The 24,790-nt window shown below is 42.4% G+C and overlaps 1 protein-coding gene across 5 annotated transcripts in view; it reads right to left on the bottom strand.

The window, feature by feature from the left end:
• The window catches only part of AFAP1 (actin filament associated protein 1), a 157,604-nt gene that overhangs the window by 111,381 nt on the left and 21,433 nt on the right, over positions 1-24,790 (bottom strand). Inside the window, exon 2 of one of the 5 annotated variants that reach the window (XM_058546663.1) lies at positions 16,074-16,123. The exons of 3 other annotated variants lie outside the window; for them this stretch is intronic. The gene's annotated coding sequence lies outside the window, so the exon portion shown is untranslated. Of the gene's footprint in view, positions 1-14,354; positions 14,398-16,073; positions 16,124-24,790 lie in introns of those variants that run through there. One more of the 5 variants, XM_058546664.1, reaches the window with a different exon arrangement.

Below are 24,790 nucleotides of genomic sequence, written 5' to 3'. Positions count from 1 at the left end.
AGGAGAAATTATTTATGATTTTGGAGTAGGCCAAGATTTCTTAGGACACCAAAAGTACTAACATAAAAGAAAAAAATTAATCAATTGGACTTTTTGAAATAAATCATTAAGAAAATAGGAAGAAAATATTTGCACTACACGTGTCTGACAAAGCACTCATATCAATACACCAAATATTGAGAACATATAAAGACAATCTAACAAAAAACCAGGTAAAGGAGTTACATACATTTCACAAAAAAAGACACAAATGGCCAATAAGCACATAAAAAGATGCTAATATCATTAGTCATCAGGTTGATGCAAATTGAAATCACAATGAGGTACCCCTATACATCCAGGGGAAGGACCAGAAGTGAAAAGACAGAATATGAAGCCTTGGCAAAACTGCAGAGCAGGCAGAAGCTCTCCTGGTGGAAGCTTGCGTGGTACAGCCACCTTAGAGAGCAGTCTGGAAGTTTCCTATAAAGTTAAACGTACACTTACCATGTGACCCAGGGATTCCCTCCCAGGTATTTACCCAAGAGAAATTATTACATACGTCCACACAAAAACATTAGCAGCTTTACTCATAACAGCCAAAAACTGCACACAACCTAAACAACCATCAACAAATATAAGGACAAACAAATTACAATGTATTCATACCATCAAATATTTCTTAGCAATAAAAAGAAACAAACTATCCATATGCATAACTCAGATGAATCTCCAAAAAAAAAGGTAATTGAAAGAAGTTAGACACACAAAAAGGCATACTGTATGATCCCATTTTTATGAAATTCTAGAACCAGCAAAAGTAATGTGACAGAAAAGCAGTCACGAGCAATGACAGAAAGCAGATCAGGAGTTGCCTTGGTCTGGGTGGGAGATGGACATGTTCTTTTGTCTTCGTGGACTGGGACTCTGTGGGCTGATGATAAGCACATTAGAGGAAGAGAATGAAGAGTCAGAGAATAAACCCTGACTAGTCAAGGTGAAGTAAAATTAAACAGGAGACATTGTATATTTTACCTGATAATGCTAGATAAATGGAATTTTAAGAAAATCTAGGTAAATGGAATTTTAGAAAAATCTAGGTAAATGGAATTTTAAGAAAAGACTTTGCCACACAACAGCAATAAACAGGGAATAAGAGCATCGGAATGGTAGGTTAATAAGACCATGGGAATGGTAGGTTAAGAGCTAATTCGGGGGGGGGGGGTGTGACTGAGGAAGATTAGCCCTGAGCTAACACCTGGTGCCAATCTTCCTCTTTGTGCTGAAGAAGACTGGCCCTGGGCTAACATCTGTGTCCATCTTCCTCCACTTGATGTGGGACGCTGCCACAGCGTGGCTTGATGAGCAGTGCGTAGGTCTGCGCCCAGGATCTGAACCTGCAAACCCCAGACCACCAGAAGTGGAGCTCGCGAACTTAACCACGAGGCCACCAGACAGGCCCACTAATTCTGTTTTTATAAGGAAGAAAGCAGGGTTCCTAATCGCAGGCACAGAGAATCAGAAAGCGATAATGGCCTGCTTTCTCTTCGTTACCATAAAGCAGCATTCCATCTTTATTCATGAATGGGTTTTTCTTCTAATCAAAGGAAGGAATAAAAACAAACAAAAGGGAAAGGAAAGGAAGATTGAACTTAGAAACGTGGCCTCACTGAAACAACACTGAAACACTGAAACAACTGAGCCTGTTGTTTTATTCTCCAGTTATTGGTGAGGCAGATGAAGTTCAGAGGGGCTCACAGCCCACAGGCCTGGAGAGGACAGGAGCAAATTTCAACCAAACCAGTTCTGTCTTCTTCCAAAGGTGAAAAGATTCTGCTGAAGTTCAAAGCCCCTCCAGTGGGCTAGGTCAGGGGAAGACCTCTGGCTATATGAAAAGCATCACATCGCTAGCTTACAATCCCTCTCCGCAAGCATGGAGAGAGGCTACACGCAGCCCGTGGTCCCCTAAAGACCTGGTAAGAGGGGAGGGACGACCAGGTGAGGTGCAGAGGGCAGGAGGTGCTTCCCTGGACACCCAGCCCTGTATCTCCTATCATTCATCCCCTGGCAGCGAATTTTACACAAACGCAGTGAGGTGCTCAAGTGCATACCCTCTTTGTTAACACACCTGTCGTTCTGCAGACTGAATTCTCTCTTCAGGACAAAGGCTTCTAACGTCAAGGAAATCTTAGGAAGTACTATATCTCACACTCTGGTGTTATAAATGTAGATGCTGAACTCGGGGAGGAACAGGGTCTGTCAGGCCACGAGTCCAGTAAACGGCACAGAAAGGATTCACACCAAGTCTGGTTGTCCAGAAGGTGCTCTTTCTACAACGCCACCTGCCTCAAAAGCCCTCAGGGATGGTGCTAATTCAAGGAGTGGGGCACAAAGGGGCCCTGGCACCATCTCAAATGGAGAAGCATCACCTAAAAAAACACTGATGGCTCCCAACACAGAATGAAAGATTACCCTGCCAGCCCCGCTGTGGCCCAGCTGCCTAGCTAGAACACCGAAGGGTCTGCAGATGTCCAAAGTGACCATTGGGACAGCAGGCTTTGTAGAGGAGGAAGCAGTAAGAGATTCCAGAGTGAGAAAGCTGTTCACAGACCTCTGCACTCCCCAGGGAGATCTGGGGGAAGTGGGGAGAGGGGAGAGGAAGAGGGAGGCCCAGGATCATTAGGATATGCTGCCAGCTGTAAGATCCCACATTTCCACTAACTGAGACAATAGCTATTTCCTATTAAATACCATCGTTTCATACTTCCAACTAGAGTATATACATCTCTCCAGCCACTATTCTATTTGAATTAAAAAGCCTAACCTAATTAAGTCGTCTGAAACTGTAACTTTGGATCTGGTGGATAAAGCAGAGGCAGAGGCTTCCAGGATGCTGAGAACAGTGACCTCTAAGACTTGAGACTTTCCCCATGAACAAATCTCAGTCATCTGTAACTCCTCAAAACTATTTCATAACGACAAATTTGGAAACGGCATCTCCTCAGCATTCTAGCTTTTCTTTTCAACAATTCTGAAGCTCGACAATTGCAATGCATTTTCGATTGCTCCCCTGACCCTGGCCAGCGGTGCTGAAACTGCAGCGCATCAGTCAAAAGTGGGACGGGGGAGGCGTCACATATGAGAATGGGGAATGACAATATCCTCCTTGAGAGGACATGGGTAGGAGGAGAGGATCAAAGCACATGGCCTGAAAAAGATAAAATAGAATACTTGCAAGCAATAAAAACAGATTTACATACTATCTGTCATAAATATCTCATATCAGATAGGAGAAACTAAGGCACAAAGAGATCAGGGGTTTGCCCAGTCACACTGCAAGAGAGGCAGGAACTTCAGTCTAGTATTTTAACTTGTCTAGAACTTTTTACACCACTCCACGTTAGTGGACAGTAACACGCCCTTTCTGTCAGGAAAATAACATAAAATTATGAGTCTTAGGTCTAAAAAGACGCACAACTGCCTTCACAGCTCTCAAGTTGCATTGTTATACTTTCAATATTAAAAAGCTGAAGATAAAAGGACTTTTTAAAAATGCTTCCTCTCTGTCCTCCAGACTGGAATACCGTAAATCAGCACTTCTAAACTTTCATGGGAGTACAACTCACCCAGGGGTCTTGTTAAAGGGCAGATTCTGAGTCTGGGCCGGGGCCTGAGGGTCTGCATGTCTAAGGAGCTCCCGGGGGTGCCAGTGTTGCTGCTCCAGGGTCACACTTAAAGAAGCCAGGCCCTAAACCACACTGAGTTTGATGTACCAAGGAAAGGATATTTCAAATGTAGAAGTGGACTAGCAACAACGCTCCTTAAAGAAAGAATAAAAATGCTGCTCTCATCACTCACCCTCCCACCCACAACCTCAGTAAGCACCAGAGGCCTGCCAGAGTAGCTGAATTCAAACTACCAGCAAAGTGATCAGGAGAAGAGACAGAACGCTCCCAAAGATATGCTTAGCATCCAGCCAATGTTCTCCAAACGGTCAGGTTCAACCAGACCTAAAATGATCTGGTAACAGGGTTCAGTCTGTGCATAAGCTTATCCACACTTTCATCCAGCTAAGTGGGGGGCAAACCACAGCCCATGAGCCAAATCTGGCCCGAAGCCTATTTTTGTAAATACGGTTTTACTGGGACACAGCCATGTCCATTCATTTATTTACTGTGTACGGCTGCTTTCACACCACGAGAGCACAGTAAAGCAGTTGCAACAGAGACCTACAGCCTAAAATATTTACTATCTGGCCCTTTATAAAAAAGTGTGTTCACCTCTGTTCTGGGTATTCAGGGAAATAAACTCCAAAAGGGAAAACCTGAAATCCAAGACACAGGATACAATTCTAACATTGCAGAAGCAGTCAGGACAGTACTGTAAACTCAGCCGCAGATAAGAACTCTATTTTAAGGCAAGCCTGGTAAAAGCTAAAAAAACAGAGGCCTCAGTCAGAAATGAGAGGCCTAATCCACTGCATAAGTGTCTCCGTTTTCCTGCTAATAATGCTTAATCTGCATGACAGGGAGACAAAATGAATACGATCTGGGTTTGAAGCCACCAGTCTCCATAATTGTTTCCGCTCCGTATGTAAATCCGCTCCATCCTCCTTTTCTGCACTGACCCCTTCTGTGACGTAGCCCACCAACAGAGAAGCCTGAAGCTGGGCTTCTGAGTTAATTTGGTTCCTATCATCTGTCATCGTGACGTGCTGAGGCCCCGGAGCTTCACTTCCATTCGAGTCTCCTGGGACAGCAGAAGAAGAAAACGCTCTGGGGCTCCTGACAGCAGGCACAGAATGAGGCTGGAACCGCGGGGGAAGGAGGGGCCGAGGGGCTCACCTCCAGGGATGGCAGGCCGATCGGCCGCCGTCTGTCTCTCTGCCCCTGCTCCCCAGGCAGAGGGGGCCCACCATCGTGCATGTGTGGATGGGGAGGGCGGTGGACACGAGGTCTGGGTGACATATGTCACTGTGTTAATGGAGGCCATTAAAGGAGACGGCTGGTCTCACAATAGCTTTTCAGGGTCTGGAGCTGCCACGCTCATAGAAGGATCGAGATTCAGGTTCCACTAAAACGTACGTGTCTTGATACAGCACATGGGCACAGACTCTGGTGTTGAACAGACTGGGTTGAAATTCTGCCCCACCACTTTCTAGACGTGGCCTTGAGCACACTGGTGTATTATTATCCCTCTCTCTATACAAGAATGAGCAGGGCCGCGTCAACAGGGTTTTTTTAAGTGTCCTTATGTGATGCATTTAGCATAGAAGAAGTTCTCAATAAATGTTGACTATTACCATCATCATCAGTATAATTATTATCTATAAAAAAAATTTTTAAGGATAATCTCCACTTTAAAGAATGGTTATAAGGATTAAATAAGATAATATGCAACTTGCCTAATACACAGCATCACACATGGTAAGCGCTTGATAAACTATTATTAGTAGTAGCTATTATAGCAGCTATTATTAGCAGCTATTATTAGTAGCTATTATTTCCCAGAGAAACCAAATCTAGTCTCTCTAGTATATTTCATGAGATACCAATAAACCTAATAAGAACTGCTCTTCCAAGCAAGTCATTAAAATTTTTTAAAATAACAATATAATCTGCAGGGTAGATAATATCATTTCATAGATGAGAAAACTAACTCTCAGTAAGGTTAAACAACTTACTCAAAGACACAAAACTCATATAGGACAGACTAACGTCTTCTCATTAACAACAGCTGCCTCTCAAAAATAGTAGCAATTTTAGCAATCACCAGCTCAATAATCTTTGCTCCAAAAAGCAAAAAATTATTCTCTCACTTTACCATTTATATATGAAAGTGTGTGCCCTTATGAAAAGTATTTCTTTTCAGAGTTAATTCAAAGGGCCCCATTTCTCCAGAGAAAATTTTCTTTGTAATGCCCAAAATACAGTATAACCCACAATTAAAGGAGATTTTCCATACACATTTAGTTCTCCACCTAAAGGATGTTAATCTGCTCCCCAGGATAAGGATCCAGAGATTACAAGATAAACTAAATAATACTTCACACCATGGTGACTAACCATCTAAAATAAACCTTATTTAACCAAACCAACTATCTCCAAAGAGAGGCCTAGACTGTTCCCCACTTCCTTTCTTCTCACTCTCTGTCCCGCTCCATCATCCCTTGACCCCACCATCCTCAGACACAGCTCTTGCAGAGACACCAAGGGCATCTGCTGGAAGCCTAGCCGTCAAGTCTCAGCCCTCGTTCCATCCACCTGGCAGCATCCGACACAGTGCACCTACCACCCACTCCTCTGGAAACAGTTTCTACACTCAGTCTCTAGAACACACTTCCTTTTCTTTGGTCACTGGGTCTCCTCCACTATTTTCTTCTCTATTTCCAACCCCTAAATGTGGAGATGCCCCAGGCTCGGACCACAGGCTTTTTTCCTTTCCAAATTATACTCATTCCCAAGGTGACTTCCTCCAATCCCAAGATTTTAACTACCATCTCTACAGTGAGCAACCCTAATTTCTATCTTCAGTTTAGACCTCTGCCCTCAACTCCAAACTCGTATTTCCAACCGCCTTCTGTGGGGAAACTGAACTTAGTCTAACCTTACTGAGGAATGCTGAAGGAGACGATGGATCACATGTGCCAGACACACTTTGGGGACAAATGATAGGAGGTGGTGATAAAGAATTATGAAAACAAAATGTCAGAGGAAACTGATGACGAATTACAAAAAACAGGTCAGAATAAGCTCAATGTAAGTGCTAATGCAAACTGAATATGTGCTGTTTACTAATGGTAAGAAAATGTATAGAGACTTCAGGGTTAATTCTATATAAATAAGCTGAAAATACCCTACAGCTTTGTAGCCATTTTGCCTGCACAGTATTTGTTTTGCTTAATGATAAAATCAGCTAATTCTATCTTTATGAATTGCTCATGTTCTTTGGGGTCTTGCTTTCTGCTTTTCCTTCCCAACACTTCTTGGCCTCTGCCCTTGGACCTCAGATTTAGCACGCCCAAAACCAGCCAAAACCCACTCCTCCCAGTCTTCCCCATCTTAATAATGGCATCTCTAGTCTTTCAGTTACTCAGGCCAAAATCCTTGAAGCCATCATTAAAGCTTCTTTTTCTCACTCCTGTCATGCAACCTATCAGCCAATCTTATAGAGTCTCCTTTCAAAATATGTACCAGACCTAAATATGTACCACTTCTCACCTCCCTCGCCGTTTCCAACCAGGCCCCGGCCACCATCATCTCTCACCCAGGTTACTGCCAAAGCCTCCTCGCTCACCTCTTCTCTTCTGCCTCTTCACCCCATCCCTACAACCTAGCCTTTACTCCCAAACATTTCAGAAAAAAAATTTATATACAGAGAGAGAGGGAGAAAAGTGCAAACGTCATAAAATGTTTGCGGAATCTGGGTGAAGAGCATACAGGAACTCTTTGTACTATTTTTGCAATTTTTCCATAAGTCTGAATTATTTCAAATGAAAAAGTTGAAAAACAAAAACCAAAGACCACTATCTGTGAGCCTGTCCTGTCTCCCCCCTGGCCAACTTGGGGACTCCCTCCCTTAAGCTCGTCTATTTTTTCACAAAACACTAAAGAGACCTTGCCTATCTTTTGCCTTACTATGCTTGGAAATAGGAATATCAAAAAAAAACAAACAATGGATACATAACCCACACCCTGTCCTTAGAGAGCTCTCAATTTCATGGGAAGGATAGATACATGAGCAGAGAATTTAAAAATAATGTGATGATCACTTTGACAGAGGGACACAGAGCTAGGAACATGCTGATCAGGCACATAACCTCCTCCATGGGTGATGCACGAGCTGAGGCTGCACCCACGGGCACCCCCATCAGAGCACACACAAAACGCTAACAGTTACACATATCTGTTTCCCCCTAGACCATCAATTTCACAAGGATAAGTACTAGGGGCCAGCAGAGTACCTGACACAAGAGAAATACATACACTGCTCAATAAACGGTGCCCGAGTGAAGGAGGAGGTTAAGAACAGTTTGTCAGTCAATACTCAATAATACAAAATGCGCTGATTAGCAAATCACGTTTTTCTCGTTGGAAGCAAGGGTGGGTTCACAAACTATCTTTCCCCAAGAGGTGCAGGAGTTAAAACATTCGATACTCTACTAAGCACATTTTAAGTTCCCTGTATGGAAGAAAATCCCATCATTATCAAACAGCATATACACCTACTAAGCCTCAGCCTCTGATGACATCTCTCTCATCCCCAGGGCTGGATAAAACGAGGCTGGAAGAACTCCGCAGCCGTGAAGATGGCTCCCAGCCCCAGTACTCTAGAACCCCAGGGAGCTGAGGACGGACTGCAGAAAGCAGGCTAACCGGACAACAGGTGACTGGAGACAACAAATGGAAGGAGCAGTGGGTTTGGGATATGTTTGAACCAGAGATGGCAAAGAGGGATCTGCTTGACAGTGACCACGGAGGGGCTGGGGTCTTAAAAAAAAAGTGTGTGTGTGTGTGTGTGTACGTGCATGTGTGTGTGCAGGAGGGCTCAAGAGTTCATCAGGCCTGACTGAGAAGTATAACAGCGATTAATAAACTATATGGCCGAAAGCACTGGCCATGCTTCACTTATCCATCATTTAAATGGATTCAAACTCATACTCCCCTTAAGTCGGAGCCACAGCAAACACCTCCAACAACCCTGCCAGGAGAACCTCTGACTTACATCTGGCTAGGAATAAAGCCGTCACTATCAAATTAACGCTGAATAAATCTTGACTTTTTAGAACCTGCAAGAATGACATTCTCAAAGATTACAATTATCATTCAATCCCCCAAAAATCTGCCACGCTGCAAGGAGGAGCTGTGCAAGAACGCGCCACCAACTCAGGACGCTTCCCATCCCGCCTGACAAAGAAGAAAAGAAGTAACACACCTACGTAATGTCTCCATTCAGGGTTACTTACAAACTGCCCTTCGTGTGTGTCTCTCTGTGCTAAAACAGCCGTTCTTTTTCACAGCCCGAAACTGTATGCTAAAAACACTAAGCAGACCCAGATGAGGCCAGAAATGTGCAGATGCCAGAAACCAACACAAACTGAACAAGCTGGAGAGTGCAGTCATAAGGATGGCGAAGCAAGTGACTTCTTAGGAAACGATGACTTCACCTCTGCCCGTGAGGCAGGCGGCTGTCATGACTGTCACGGTCCCCGACGCCCACCCATTTACTCCAAGTAGGTTCTAACCAAAGCAGCCTTTAAAAGTAAACACATGTAAATATACCACACAGAACTTACTTCTGAAAGGATGTCTTGCAACCAGCAAGAAACTGGAAGCACAACTTTTAAACTGTACAACTGACAACCTCGCAGCATATCAACATTGCCGCACGCCGACTCTGGAGTACGGTTCCATGGCAGTGATGCAATAACTAACTGGAACGAAGGAATGACGCAGTACATTTATACAGGAGTCAGAGGAAGCACGACTTTCAGTTTAGAGCAATAGATCAAGCAACTGCTTGGTTCAAATGCTACAGTGAAACATCATCAGGGTCTTAGGCAAATTCGCTTCTCTGGTCCTGTGTCTGTGCTCATCGGGGAGGAAAAAAAACAGAAACCAGTTTTGGACTGGGTGGTCTCTGTTACACTGCATCATTCTGTGCTGCAAGCCCAGATTTTAGTATAGATCTCCCACTTGGTACGCAAAGTATTTTCTATGTAGCAAAAGAACATTTCTGTGTTGAATGCAGTCTGAGGCCCACTATACGAGGAAGAGCATAATCATACAACTTTGCACATGATTGCAAGGGAAATTCATTAATAGCACGTAAGATGTAGCCATGTGTCTGTGAGTGCCTAGCAGGGAGATGGAGGAAGCACTCATTTAATAAAGCTAGCGTACCTGTTATGCCTTAACGTTCTTTCCATTATCATTCCACATCAAGACCCTGACTTCCTTCTGACATCAAATGTCAGGAATCACATACTGTTCGTGGCTCTCCACCCAAGATTAACACACCCAGAGCATCCTGATGATGACATCTCTATCGCCATCATTTCCACCTCTTCACAGAACCACCTACTTTCGGTGCTGTCCCATGACAGATGCAGCAGCAGGCAGCGTTAGCCTCCACCGGGACAGCAGGCATGCAGCACATCACTCTCGTTCCACAGTCCCCCCAGCCTCAGGAAGGCTGTGGCTGTGCCACCTCTCTGATGAGAGACCAGAGTAGGAGGGAGAGCAAGGGAGGAGGACAGGAGCACAGCCAGGAAAGGGCCTGTGATGACCAGAGCCATCTAACTCCTCCTTGCAAGCACCTTTGGATTTCACAAAGGTATGAGCAGGAGGCTGGACTAGTTCTACTATGGATTTTCTAAATATTGATGTAAAATCCGAACTCAGACAAAATAAAAGGAGATCTCTTTAATAAACATACCTCTCTGGTGCTCAGTGTCATGCCTAGATAATCATTTAGAAAATCCAATTTATGTTCTAAAGTTCTCATCTTTGTGTAAACAAAGTCCCAGGGACTTTGCAGTGGAATACACCTCTTATCCACATCAAAAATATACACAATTAACTATTAAAGAAGACTTTAATTTGCTTACATAATTTAAAAAAACACCACCCAGATCTGAACTACAGTAGAGAAGACAACCTTTTGATAGCTCTGCGTCAGAATTTTGGGTGGTGTAAACAAACTTCTGATTTCAAAACAATCAGCGATCTATCCCTGACTGCAGCAGGAGCAGTCCTGGGCCCAGTGAGAGAAAAAAAGAACCCAGATGGTGAGGGGACAGACAATAATCAGTTCTCCATGGACTCAGCCAGTCTCAAATCCCAATGTAATGCATGGAAGTAAAAAGCTTTCAATGACCAAACATCTAAATACTTACCCTGCCTCTCCATCTGCTTCTCCTGTCATTCAAATTAAAAATTAATAAGACCACTATTAGAGGGTAGAGTTGGTGCTGCATCTGTTGTTCTAAAATTATGGATAATGACTGGCTACACAATGCCTCCTAATCAGATCCGAGCTGGACCTTAGATAGGAGTCTAAAGGGCTTAAATTCTAGACTGAGAATAAAAGATTGTAATTCTCTGGTTTGACTTTTTTCTTCTTTTTCTAAAGTTGCTGTTCCCCAAACTCCTTCTATTATCTTAGTTGTTTTATAAAATTTATGAAAAAATTAAAGGTATTGTGAAAAATCTCCACTTTCTCTAGATACAAGACTTGTGAACATTATTTTAAGCTGCTAGGTTTTTTCTCTGCACCTGTGACACCAGAGTCCATGTTCTCCCTCATTAGCATATATTCAGAGTCCAGGAAGAGGGCTTCAGCAGTGCAGAGGGCAGTGTGGTGAGCAGTTCAAAGGCTCTGGGAAGACAGATGTAGACCTGGTCCCAACTCTATCTAGGTGAACTTGGGCAAATCCCTTTCTTGTGCCTTATTCTCCATGCACAGGGGATTTAAGCCTGTGACTCTAGGCTACAGCAGCTCTTCACATGAGTACATATGGCAACATCACATATCTATGTGAAAAGCCACGCGATTTAGCTAATTTCCTGAAGAAGCCGTCTATGTTTCTACTCAAGTACTATACCTTTTTCCAGGGTATGTATTTGGGATGATAAGCCATGCTACAGCAACGATTCCCCATTCTCTGTTCATACAGCTTTTTCCAAAAGCATTTTCATGACGTGGCAGAAGGAAGAAGAATAACGGGTGTTTTTCAGCCCATTCATTCAACAAACATTTATAATCTACATGCCAGGCACTGGTGATATACCAGTGAACACAAGACAGTAATCTCGGCCTTCAGAGAGCCTACATTTTTGCAGCTGGAGACAGACAAATCAAAAAGTATGTTCAAGAGTGATAAATGCTATAGAAAAAAATACAGCAGGAAAAGGGAAGAAAGAGTGTCTCCGTGGACATACGGGGATGCTAACATTATGAAACGTAAAGAGGGAATAGGACACCAAAAGTCAGAACATGAAGATTAACTGTGACAAAAGCCTTTGTAAATTGATACTCTCCTCCATCGAATCTTCTCTCCTCATAATGGACAAAGAAGGGGGGAGGCTAAAACTTACGGCAATGTTTTAAGAAGCTTCAGATTTCAGCTGTCTGATAGTCAAACTCACGCACTTCAAGGACAAGTCTATAAGCCGTATGGCCAATGGCTGAATGTCTTTTTAAGAGATGATTTTAAATGCAGGCAAAAGTGTTTGTTTATTTGAATGCTTTGTGCCCACAGACGTGCAAACTGTGCTAACAGATTTGTCCATGTTTTGAATTTGCCAGCTTGCCATAAACAGGCTTCTAAGCCTTTTCTAATTATTTATAAATAGCACAAACACCCAAATATGCAAATCAAGACAAGCTGTCCCTTCAACTACTGCTGCCGTGATGACAGCAAATGACAACTGGCCAAATCAATGCGAGCAGATTGGGGCTGTCAGATGGATTCCAGCACGCCGATGCGTCTTCCTGCGACACGTGAAGGAACAGCGGAGGAACCAGCTCTCCACACAAGACAGGCTGCACTGAGTTCTTTGCATAAACACCGCTGGCTGTATTTTTCTGCTCTCTTGGATTCAAGTAATTTTCATGCTTGTTGCATGTCCTGCAACAACCAAGTGCTACTGCTCCCGCTTTAGTGATGAGAGACGAGGCGCAGAGACTCAAGGAAGCTGCCCAGGATCACACAGCTGATGAGAGAGCCCACTCTCCAGCCGACGTCTCCTGACACCCACAATAATGCTTCTTCCATCACACTATTTACGTGGCATTGAATCCAGGTTCTTTCCAATACAACAACAAGCCCAGTGATATTTATACTACATAAACCATAATTCTTTTTCCTCTAAGCTGCTGAAATAATAACATTTATTAAACACTTACCAGGTACCAGGCTCTAAGTTTTATCTCTTTAGTTCACATTACAACCCTATAAAATTGGTGCCGTATTAGTCCCCATTTTATTAATGAGGAAACTGTGGCATAGTAAGGTTAAGTAACTTGTCCATGGTCATAGGTCATTAGTATGTTTTTTCAAATTTTCAAAAGTAAATATTGCTTTAATTACAAATGTTATTAAAACTTAAAAGTAATTAGCACTCACAAAATAATAAAATAGCAAAAATAAAAATTCAGAATTATATAAAACAGTCAAATTCTCCCTTCACTATAATCTCCAATCCCAACCCCTCCTCTAAGGCAACCAATGTTAATAGTATGTTATACATCCCTCCAGAGCTTCTTCCACACGTTTAGAAATAACTGCGCGCACACACGCACACAAATGAATATTATCTGTTACTGTTGCATCACCAAGGGACTTGAGGTGACTTTAGCTACTACACCCCATAATCCATGAGACACCCCCATACTACCTCAAATAAACAGAGTCAAAGTAAAGACAATCAGCTTGTCACACAAACACAGCTTCCAAACGCACCTCCCAGCCACCAGCCCCCCTTCTCCACCCCGTCACTGGACGGCTGCACTGTTGAGCTGTATTTTCTCCCACCAACTAGAAATAACTGGTAGTCATCTGTGGCAGACACCAATGTGCCTCCCAGATTCCTCTTCCAGCAGGGATGTGCTGCCCAGCTGCTGGAGTGTGGCCCAGCTGTCTGCTCCCTCCGGGTCGGCCTAGCTGCAGAGGGGTAACGCCCTTCCCACAGCAGCCTGTCCTCTGAAAGGGGGTAAAAGGCCTCCACTTCAGTGTGAAAGGGGACGCTCTGACAGGCAGTCCATGTTCCCAAACCCCACATCCGGCATCACAGTTCACCCCTTCCTCTCCCAAGCCTGCCTCCTCTGGCTTCCCTTCACGGTGCTGATCCTAAGACACATCTCCCCTCAACAACTGCCTCCACAGAACCCAGCGGCAATGCAGTCTGGACTCCACCCAAAGACGCCTCAGCACCGTCTTCCCTCTTCCCTTTGTGTCCCCACTACCCTCTCCTGAGCTGGTTCTGCACTTATGTGGGGTTAGTCAGCTGATTTACACAGGGATGCCTCGTGCAGATATTTACACTACTACAGCAAGCAGCCAACACACAGAGGGCAGCCTCCTCATTTCCACCCCTCCACAGAAGCAGCCACTGCTCTCAGCGTCTTTCACAGGATTTCACTGGATCCTTCCACGGCTAGCACTAACTCCAGTGCATACATCGGTGCTTTTTTTTTTAAAGGATGCACTTTATGGATGGGCAAAAGACGTCGTGGTTCCATCATAAGCAAAGCCTGCTTCTTAAGCACCGACCATGGACGTAAGGTCTGTTGCGCCTACAGCAGGCACAGTAGAGTGATGATCCAGAGACTTTCCCTCTGGGGTCCCTATCCCAGCCCAGAACAATACTCACAAAATGTCTCCACAAAAGGTGAAAAACTCCCACTACTCTCGGTCCAAAAGATATGAACAGTTAAGTTAGAAAAAAAAAATCAATGAACACGTGGCAAATCATTCAACCTCACTAATACTCAAAAATGTGAATTAAAATGATACTATCTATTGTCTATCAAATTGACAATTGTTTTAAATAATACTTAGTATCGGTGAGGATTCAGCAAGACGGCTATCTCATGCATTGCTGATGACCAGATGAATGGAAACCTTTCTAAAGAACAACTGAACGTGTCTATCAAGATCACACAGGTATCATACCCTTTCATCATCTCACTCCAAGAACAATCTATCTTAAGAAATATTGGAGATGCACACAAAGTTCTGCAAACAAGAATCTCCATTACCCATGGTAGCAATACAAATTGTAAAACTCAAAGATCCAACATTTCATTAACATTTAAGATATAATTTGAGATAATCTATAAATCATGTTTTGAAAGAATATTTAACGATATGACATCAAATGTTCATTGATGTTTGCATAAAAGATCTGAAAAAGATATAATACCCATTTTATTAAAAATATATACATATTTATTTATGTTTCGAAAAAGAAAAGGAACAGGCCCTTGTCAGGGGTTCCCAAGACCACCCCGAGGTTGGAGGGTTCACTAGGAGGACTTGCAGGGCTCAGGATGTAGGCATCCTCAGAGCTGCAATTTATTACAGCGAGAAGGAACAAAGCAGAATCAGCAAAGGGAAAAGCTCACGGGGTGAAGTCCAGAGGAACAAGGCACGAGCTTCCAGAGTCCTCTCGAGTGAAGTCACACAGGATGTACTTAATTCCTCCAGCATCAAGCTGTGACAACACATGTGCAGTGTTGTCCACCAGGGAAGCTCACTAGAGACCCAGTCAGCGTCAGGGTTTTTATCAGGGTCAGTCACAGAGGCAGCCTCTGCCTGGCATGTACCAAACTGCAGACTGGCGTAAACCACACTGCTGGCACAAACAGCTTAGGCACAGGGAGCCACTCTTATCAGGTATGGTGGTGGGAACCCTTCCAACATCCAAGTTCCCAGACACCAGCCAAGGGCCAACCTCATAAGCAGGCCTCGCAGAGCACGGCAGTCTCAGGCCTGCTGCGTCAACACCTTTCTGCACAAGACCTAAATGTTAACAGTGGTTATATCTGTTGTGGGACTTATTTCTTCTTTATGCTCTTTTATTTCCAAATTTTCTACACTGAACGTGTATTTCCTTTATAATCAGGGAGAAATGTCACACTCTTTAAAAGTTCTGTTTCATTTGTTTTGTCTATATGAGATCAATTTTCAGATTACACAGAGGAAAATATGAACTTCTGTGATATTCAGAGAGAACATAAGACGACAGACACCAGAGAACTGGCCTTAGCTAAAGGGAGAGGACAGAGGGAGAGCTGGTGAGGAAGTGAAAGGGCCACAGAGGGGTGGAAGGTAAAGGGTGAAAGAACAGAGACAAACCCCGACGGGTGTCACTACGGTTTCCAATTCCACCCAACGAACAGGCTGTTCCAAAATCATCTACAGACAGTCAGACTTCACCTGGGAGATGGTTATGAGTCGGGACTGTTTTGTTTTCAATACAAAGAATTCTATTCTGAGGACCCACTGTACACAGTGCAACAATTCTAGTTGTCAACACAACTGATTTTTTTTAATCCCACTGAATTTGAAGATCATAAAACCTTCTTACCTGTGCTTCCTTCTGATGACCCTCACCAAAGTACAGAATTTTAGAAGAATCTGCAAGTTGAAAAAAAAAGACAAAAAAAATGTATAGACTAGGGATACGGAACCCAGAGTTCAATCCGTGAATCTGCCAGGCATTCTTCATACAGTTACGTTTCCTTATCTGTAAAAGGGGAAGAAAGCCTACCTACCTCACAGTTGTGAGGGTCACAAAACACATGAATGAGAATTCTGTTTAATGATAAGATATTAATGTTAGAAAATCCTCACATAATCATTCCACAAATGCCTACTATGTGCTAGGTGTTACGTCAGGCACTGGGAATACAGTGGGAAATAAAACAGACATGGGCCCAAAGAGCCTGAAGGGCTTACTGCTTACTAAAGACAAAACCAGCCAATGAGGTGTAGGGGTGACAGGGGCCGCCTCTCAGCAGTGGCCAGAGAAGGACTCTGGGACAGATGCTTGTGCTGCAATCTGAACGACCACTCAAGAATGCTGTGACCTTGGGCAACTTGCTTAACTCCTGTGCCTCAGTTTCCTTATCTGTAAGATAAGGATCAAAACAGTAGGGTTGCAATCCTCATGCAACCTCAATTATATCAATGCAACCTCAATGCAATAACAATTATAACCCCTCATGGGGTTATAATGAGAATTAAATGAGCAAATATCTGTGACATTCTCAGAACCATATCTGCCATAGCAAATTCTGAAATTGTGGAGATAATTTTTGTAAAATAAGTATATAAATTTAAGGTGCCATGAGAAGATGTAAATGAGACTCTAATCCATACAAGGTGAAATTAACAAAATTCTCCCTGAACCAAATACTCCCATATCTTTCTGAAAAATCTAGTAATGTTTGTTTCAGTGGTATTCACAAGTAATTAAGGCTTTAAATCCTATATCCTGACAGTATTAAAATAGTGCCAAATGCCCAGTAAAGGACTATGTTAAATATATTTCAAAACTAATTACATGTTTCACAGGCTCAGAGTGAAAGGATGGAAGACAATACTGCAAGCTAATGGCAAACAAAAGGAAGCAGGTGTTGCCATACTCATATCAGACAAAGTAGACTTCAAGATAAAACAGGTAATGAGAGACAAAGAGGGGCAATATATAATGATAAAAGGGACACTCCACCAAAAAGATATATCAATTATAAATACATATGCACCCAACACAGGAGCACCAAAGTACATAAAGCAACTATTAACAAACCTAAAAGGAGATATTAACAACAACACAATAATAGTAGGGGATCTTAATACCCCACTTACAGCAATGGATAGATCATCCAGACAAAAAGTCAACAAGGAAACAGTGGACTTAAATGAAAAACTAGATGAGATGGACTTAATAGACATATACAGAGCACTTCATCCAAAAACAGCTGACTGTACATTCTTCTCAAGCATGCTGGGAAACAAAGTAAGCCTCAATAAGTTTAAGAAGATTGAAATCATAACAAGCATCTTTTCAGACCATAAGGCTATGAAACTAGAAATCAACTACAAGAAAATAGCTGGGAAAGTGACAAAGATGTGGAGATTAAACAACATGCTACTGAACAACCAATGGATCATTGATGAAATTAAAGGAGAAATCAAAAAATATCTGGAACCAAATGAAAATGAAAATACACCATACCAAATCATATGGGATGCAGCAAAAGCGGTCCTGAGAGGGAAACTCATAGCAATACAGGCCCACCTAAACAAACAAGAAAAATCCCAAATAAGCAACCTTAAATGATGCCTAACAGGACTAGAAAAAGAAGAACAAACAAAGCTCAAAGTTAGCAGAAGGAGATAAATAATAAAAATTAGATCAGAAATAAACGAAATTGAAACCAAAAAAAAACAGTAGAAAGGATTAATGAAACAAACAGTTGGTTCTTTGAGAAGATAAATAAAACCAACAAGCCCTTAGCCAGACTCACTAAGAAAAAAAGAGAAAAGGCTCAAATAAATAAAATCAGCAATGAAAGAGGAGAAATTACAGTGGATACCACAGAAATACAAAGGATTATAAGAAAATACTATGAAAAACTATATGCCAACAAATTGGACAATCTAGAAGAAATGGATAAATTCTTAGACTCATACAACCTCCCAAAACTGAACCAAGAAGAAATAGAGAATCTGAATAGACCAATCACAAGGAAAGAGATTGAAACAGTAATCAAACATTTCCCAAAAAATAAAAGTCCAGGACCAGATGGCTTCTCTGGAGAATTTTACCAAACATTCAAAGAAGATTTAATACCCACCCTTCTCAAACTATTCCAAAAAACAGAGGAAGATGGAACACCTCCTAACACATTCTACAAGGCCAACATCACCCTGATACCAAAGCCAGACAAGGACAACACAAAGAAGGAAAATTACAGGCCAGTATCGCTGATGAACATAGATGCAAAAATTCTCAACAAAATTTTGGCAAACCAAATACAGCAATACGTGAAAAAGATCATACATCACGACCAAGTGGGATTTATACCAGGGACACAGGGATGGTTCAACATCCACAAATCAATCAACGTGATATATCACATCAACAAAACAAAGAATAAAAACCACATGATCATCTCAATAGATGCAAAGAAGGCATTTGAAAAGATCCAACACCCATTTATGATAAAAACTCTCAACAAAATGGGAATAGAAGGAAGGTACCACAATATAATAAAGGCCATTTATGACAAACCCACAGCCAACATCATACTCAACAGGAAAAGACTGAAAGCCATTCCTCTGAAAACAGGAACAAGACAAGGGTGCCCACTCTTGCCACTCTTATTCAACATAGTACTAGAGGTTTTGGCCAGAATAATTAGGCAAGAAAAAGGAATAAAAGGAGTCCAAATAGGCAACAAAGCAGTGAAACTCTTACTTTTTGCAGATGACATGATTTTATATATAGAAAACTCTAAAGAGTCCATTGGAAAACTATTAGAAATAATCAACAACTACAGCAAAGTCGCAGGGTACAAAATCAACCTACAAAAATCAGTTGCATTTCTGTATGCTAATAACGAACTAACAGAAAGAGAACTCAAAAAGATAATACCATTTACAATTGCAACAAAAAGAATAAAATATCTAGGAATAAATCTTACTAAGGAGGTGAAAGACCTATACAATGAAAACTATAAGACATTATTGAAAGAAATTGATGATGACATAAAGAAATGGAAAGATATCCCATGCACATGGATTGGAAGAATAAACATAGTTAAAATGTCTATACTACCTAAAGCAATCTACAGATTCAATGCAATCCCAATCAGAATCCCAATGACATTCTTCACAGAAATAGAACAAAGAATACTAAAATTCATACAGGGCAACAAAAGACCCCAAATAGCTAAAGCAATCCTGAGAAAAAAGAACAAAGCTAGAGGCATCACAATCCCTGACTTCAAAACATACTACAAAGCAACAGTAATCAAAACAGCATGGTACTGGTACAAAAACAGACACACAGATCAATGGAACAGAACTGAAAGCCCAGAAATAAAACCACACATCTACGGACAGCTAATTTTCAACAAAGGAGCTAAGAACATACAATGGAGAAAGGAAAGTCTCTTCAATAAATGGTGCTGGGAAAACTGGACAGCCACTTGCAAAAGAATGAAAGTAGACCATCTGCTATCGCCATTCACAAAAATTAACTCAAAATGGATCAAAGACCTGAAGGCGAGACCTGAAACTATAAAGCTCCTAGAGAAAATATAGGCAACACGCTATTTGACATTGGTCATAAAGGGATCTTTTTGGATGCCATGTCTACTCGGACAAGGGAAACTAAAGAAAAAATAAGCAAGTGGGACTTCATCAGATGAAAGAGCCTCTATGAGGCAAATGAAACCAGAATCAAAATGAATAGGGAACCCACCAGCTGGGAGAAAATATTTGTAAAACACACATCTGACAAGGGGTTAATCTCCATAATATATAAAGAATTCACACAACTGAACAACAAAAAGCAAACAAGCCGATCAAAAAATGGGCAGAGGACAGAAAGAGAAAGACAAACACTGTATGATCTCACTCATGTGTGGAACATAAACCAACACATGGACAGAGAAAACTGTATTGTGGTTACCAGGGGCAATGGGGGTAGGGGGTGGGCACAAGCGGTGAAGGGAGACATATATATGGTGATGGACAAACAAAAATGTACAACCCAAAATTTCAGAATGTTATAAACTATTAAAATATCAATAAAAAAAAATGGGCAGAGGAAATGAACAGACACTTCTCCAAGGAAGATATACAGATGGCCAATAGGCACATGAAAAGATGTTCAACATCACTAATCATCAGGGAAATGCAAATCAAAACAATACTAAGATACCACCTCACGCCCATTAGAATGGCTAATAATCACCAAGACGAAAAACAACAAATGTTGGAGAGGATGTGGAGAAACAGGAACCCTCATACACAGCTGGTGGGAATGCAAACTGGTGCAGCCTCTATGGAAAACGGTATGGAGATTCCTCAAAAAATTAAAAATAGAAATACCCTATGATCTAGCTATCCCACTACTGGGAATCTATCCAACGAACCTGAAATCAACAATCCAAAGAGGCTTATGCACCCCTATGTTTACTGCAGCATTATTCACTATAGCCAAGAAGTGGAAGCAACCCAAGTGTCCCTTGACTAATGACTGGATGAAGAAGATATGGTACATATATACAATGGAATACTACTCAGCCATAAAAAAAGACAAAATCGTCCCATTGGCAACAACATGGATGGACCTAGAGGGTATTATGTTAAGTGAAGTAAGCCAGAGAGAGAAAGACAAACACTGTATGATCTCACTCATATGTGGAACATAAACCAACACACGGACAGAGAAAACTGTACTGTGGTTACCAGGGGCAAGGGGAGTGGGGGGGTGGGCACAAGGGGTGAAGGGAGGCATGTATATGGTGACTGACAAACAATAATCTACAACAAAAATTTCATAATGTTATAAACTATTATGACACCAATAAAAAAAGGAAAATGTTAATGCTAAGATGAAAAAAAATAATAATTATGTTTCAAAAATACAGATAGGCTTGAAATTTTCCAAAATTTACAAGTACAAAGCACATTCACATATATCACCTCACTGACACTTGCGAAGACCCTTCAAGGAAAGCACAACAGAATAGGAAGGTCGTTCAGTGACCCAGTGTGACTCGTCCAGAGGGAGAGGCGGGCCAGCAGGGAGAAAGCAGAGACACGAGCTGAGCGTTGTGGTTGTTAGCGCCACTATTCCTCCTCCACGCTGGGACGTGCGTGCACGGCTCAGCTCCTAGAAGCTAAGGCGACGCCCGCTTAGACACTTGCAGCAGTTGAGAGCGACCACTACGCAGACACGTCTGCTTTCCATCTTCCAGTACTGCTTTCCCCTTCAGCTGGGAAGGCAGAAACCAGACTCCGTTCCCTCAGCCGAAAGCAGTGTGTTTGGTTCTTGGCAGGTAATCTTTTGGGTTAAACAAGCAGGAGATCATCCCATAAAATTACTGTTACACTTCTCAAAAAGCAAGTGTGACTTTTATAGAAAAATCTATTCCATTTGGGAGAAAGGTCCAGTAAAGCCACAAAAGGATAATATATTCTTACAACAACAAATTAAATTCATCTGTCACAAAGCAAAACCCCAAAGCCCTCTGGGCACACAGCTGCTTTTCTGAGCTGAAATTAAACTCCAACTGAGAAACAGGTCAACTTTTCCAAAAAGATTTCTTTTGCAAATGTCTTAAGTAAAAATTCCTTTAGCTCACGTCATTTTCTAGATTTAACACCTCTGCTGGCCTTACTTTCATTTAGGCAACAAGCATCGATTGCACGTTTACTAGCACCCAGCTGGGCACTGTGATGACAACACGGATGAATATGGCAGGACCACACTCTCGAGGAGCTCACACCGGGGAAGGGAAGATCATACAACCGCAATTTTAAGCCATGTGCTGACTGCTATCACCAATTTCAGCTTCGGCCCTAACTAGCGGGAATTTAAAAGAAAAGAGAAGAAAATGAACCCGGCACACGTAACACATTCCATTTCTACAGCAAGAGTGGCGTCCAGGTCAGCGACATTCCCTGAACAGTGACAGTCCACGTGGGGAGTGTGGAGGCAGGCACGAGGGGGTCTCTTCAGGGGGAGGGCTCTTGCAGAAGGGCTAACACATACAGCGTGGAGGTGGAGAAGGGCCCCAAGCACAAGGGTCAGCCCGGGGCCTCCAGGAATGCCCAGGCTTCCGGGAGGAAATCAAAGGCTCCCAACGGACAGGAACCTCCCAAGAACTCCTCCCCAAACGGGTCAGGGATTTATAAGCCTAAGGCTAACACGTGTCATTCTGAGCACAGTGCACTGGTGTGACAGCAAGGAAGAAACAGGGTCCCCAGAAACCCGAGAGTCTACTCCCAGCTCTGCTACTAACTCAGCCCACGACCTTGGTTACGGCTCTTCACTATTTTTTTTTAATTGAGGTATAACTGACACATAATATTATCAGTTTCAGGCGTACAACGTAATGATTTAACAGTTGTATACACTGCAGAATGATCACCACAGGAAGTCTAGTTAACATCTGTCATTGAACAGAGCTACAAAATGCTTTTTCTTGTGATGAGAACTTTTAAGATCTTCTCTCCTAGTAACTTGCAAACATGCAATACAGTATTATCAACTATAGTCACCACACGGCACATTACACCCCTTTAGTTACGGCTCCTAACTTCTAGGAGCCACAGCAAAATCATCAGAAAAACAAAAGATATGAAAACTGACCTGCCTTTTCCACAGAACTGCTGAGAGGATGAAATGAGATAATGGATTTTAAAATTCTTTGTGAACCATGAAGTACCCTGGGCGTGGAGCACCTCAAACAGCTCATGACTTGCATTGTCACCCTCCCTCCAAGTGGTCATGGAGTTCTCTGAGGGAGAACCAAACTGACATCCCAGACCACATTTCTTTCCCAGACGGGCTTGAAGTCATCCCAACTTACAGCAGAGCTAAGCAGTGAAGTGGTTTTCTACCACCAGACTAAAAGCTGGCCTTTGCACATTCCCATAGCAGGTCAAAGAGCATTCAGATGTCATCTGATGATATTAAATTTCCCATGCTTAAACCAGAGAAATCATACAAAGTTGGAATCCTTGAAAAACGTATTCCCAGAAGAGATGTAGTGAATTCTGCTCCGAATGCATTCAGTGTCACCTGCAGCCCTTAGTTCTCCGCCTCTCTCTAGCTGACCCCACCGACACTCAGACCTTACCAGTGCTTTCACTAAAACCAAGAAAAATTATTACAGCTGTGTACCCCTCACAGCTGAGCACCAGTACTCCTCCCTGAGCTCACTAAAGATGGCCTTCACCCAAAACTAGGCTGCAAGTTCTCAGTAAATGTTGGTAAACAAATCTCAAATTGCCGTGTTCCTTCTCCACTCCCGAGAAAGGGGGTTGAAATGATGAGTATCAAAGTTGGAACTAAAAGAAGTCTTAAATATTATATAGCCCAACCCTCCTTCTACAGCTGCAGGACTTAAGGCCCAGATAATGGAAGCAAATAGCTGGTTTAGTGACAGAGCCCAAACCAAAACCTCCTCACCTAAGCGCTGGTGCAGAATGCCTGCAGCAATTCTGCCCCGTATTTTTTTTTTCCTAAGGAAGGAAAGTAAAACGAAGCCAGGGCAAAAGCCATGCAAGCCATACTGAAGCCATTCGAGTTTATTTAGCGTCCATTTAAGACAGGTGCTTCCTATAAAATACACAAGCACCAGTATATAAAGAGCAATTTCAGTTGTGTTTGACTTGTTGCCTGTGTTCATAAAGCACAGACTCTGCTCTGTGCTCCAAGTGCACGTAGGGCACCACTTTATCTTAATCCTTCCCACATCTATATTACAGCCATGTGTCCGTGTGTCTGTCCACCCCACTAGACTGCATATTCATGAGGGCAGGGATCAGATATTACCATCTTTCTATCCCCAATGCCTAGCCTATAAGACACTCAATAAATGATGATTGAACTAAGCTACTAAACTATTTTAAACTTAGTAAACTTAAGTTTAAGTTTACTTAAACAACATCGATTTACTAAGTTTTGCCAATGCACATTTCATACCACACAGCTTAAATCTTAACTTGTGCATTTACCCTGTGATCTGCTAGATTATCATGTGCTAAATAGCTAGTGAGCACCCAATATGTGCTGGACATTGCTGAGTGCGGAGGACCAGCAGTGACAAGAATAAGAGTCCTTGAACCAATAGAACTTAGAGTCTAACGGGAAACAAATGAAAAAAATAGATATCAGACTGGTAGGAGAGAGCTAGGAAGAAAAGGCGCAGGCTGCCATGGGAAGCAACCCACTCTGTCTGGATAGTACATAAATGACAGGATTAATCTCCGAGCTTCCTACAGCATAAGATCTTACCCACTAAGGCTGCGAATGGAGCAGCAATGAAGTGACTCCCTCCGTGCCAGAAGTCCCTGGAGAGCAGTACTCAGGAAAAGAAACCAAGGAAACAAAGAAAGCTCCAGGATTGTTCACTCATACAGATTAAAAATCAGCTTTCAGGGGCAATGTGCCAATTACGAAACCCCTTGGCTACACTCATTTGAAATTCAAGGTACTGGAGAGGCCGATATTTGAGTGATGAATTAACCCTACTGGTTAAAACCAAAGCGATCTTT

This window comes from Diceros bicornis, chromosome 8 (genome assembly GCF_020826845.1).
Source record: "Diceros bicornis minor isolate mBicDic1 chromosome 8, mDicBic1.mat.cur, whole genome shotgun sequence".
Lineage (NCBI taxonomy): Eukaryota > Metazoa > Chordata > Mammalia > Perissodactyla > Rhinocerotidae > Diceros > Diceros bicornis.
This window is presented reverse-complemented; position numbering and strand designations above follow the sequence as displayed.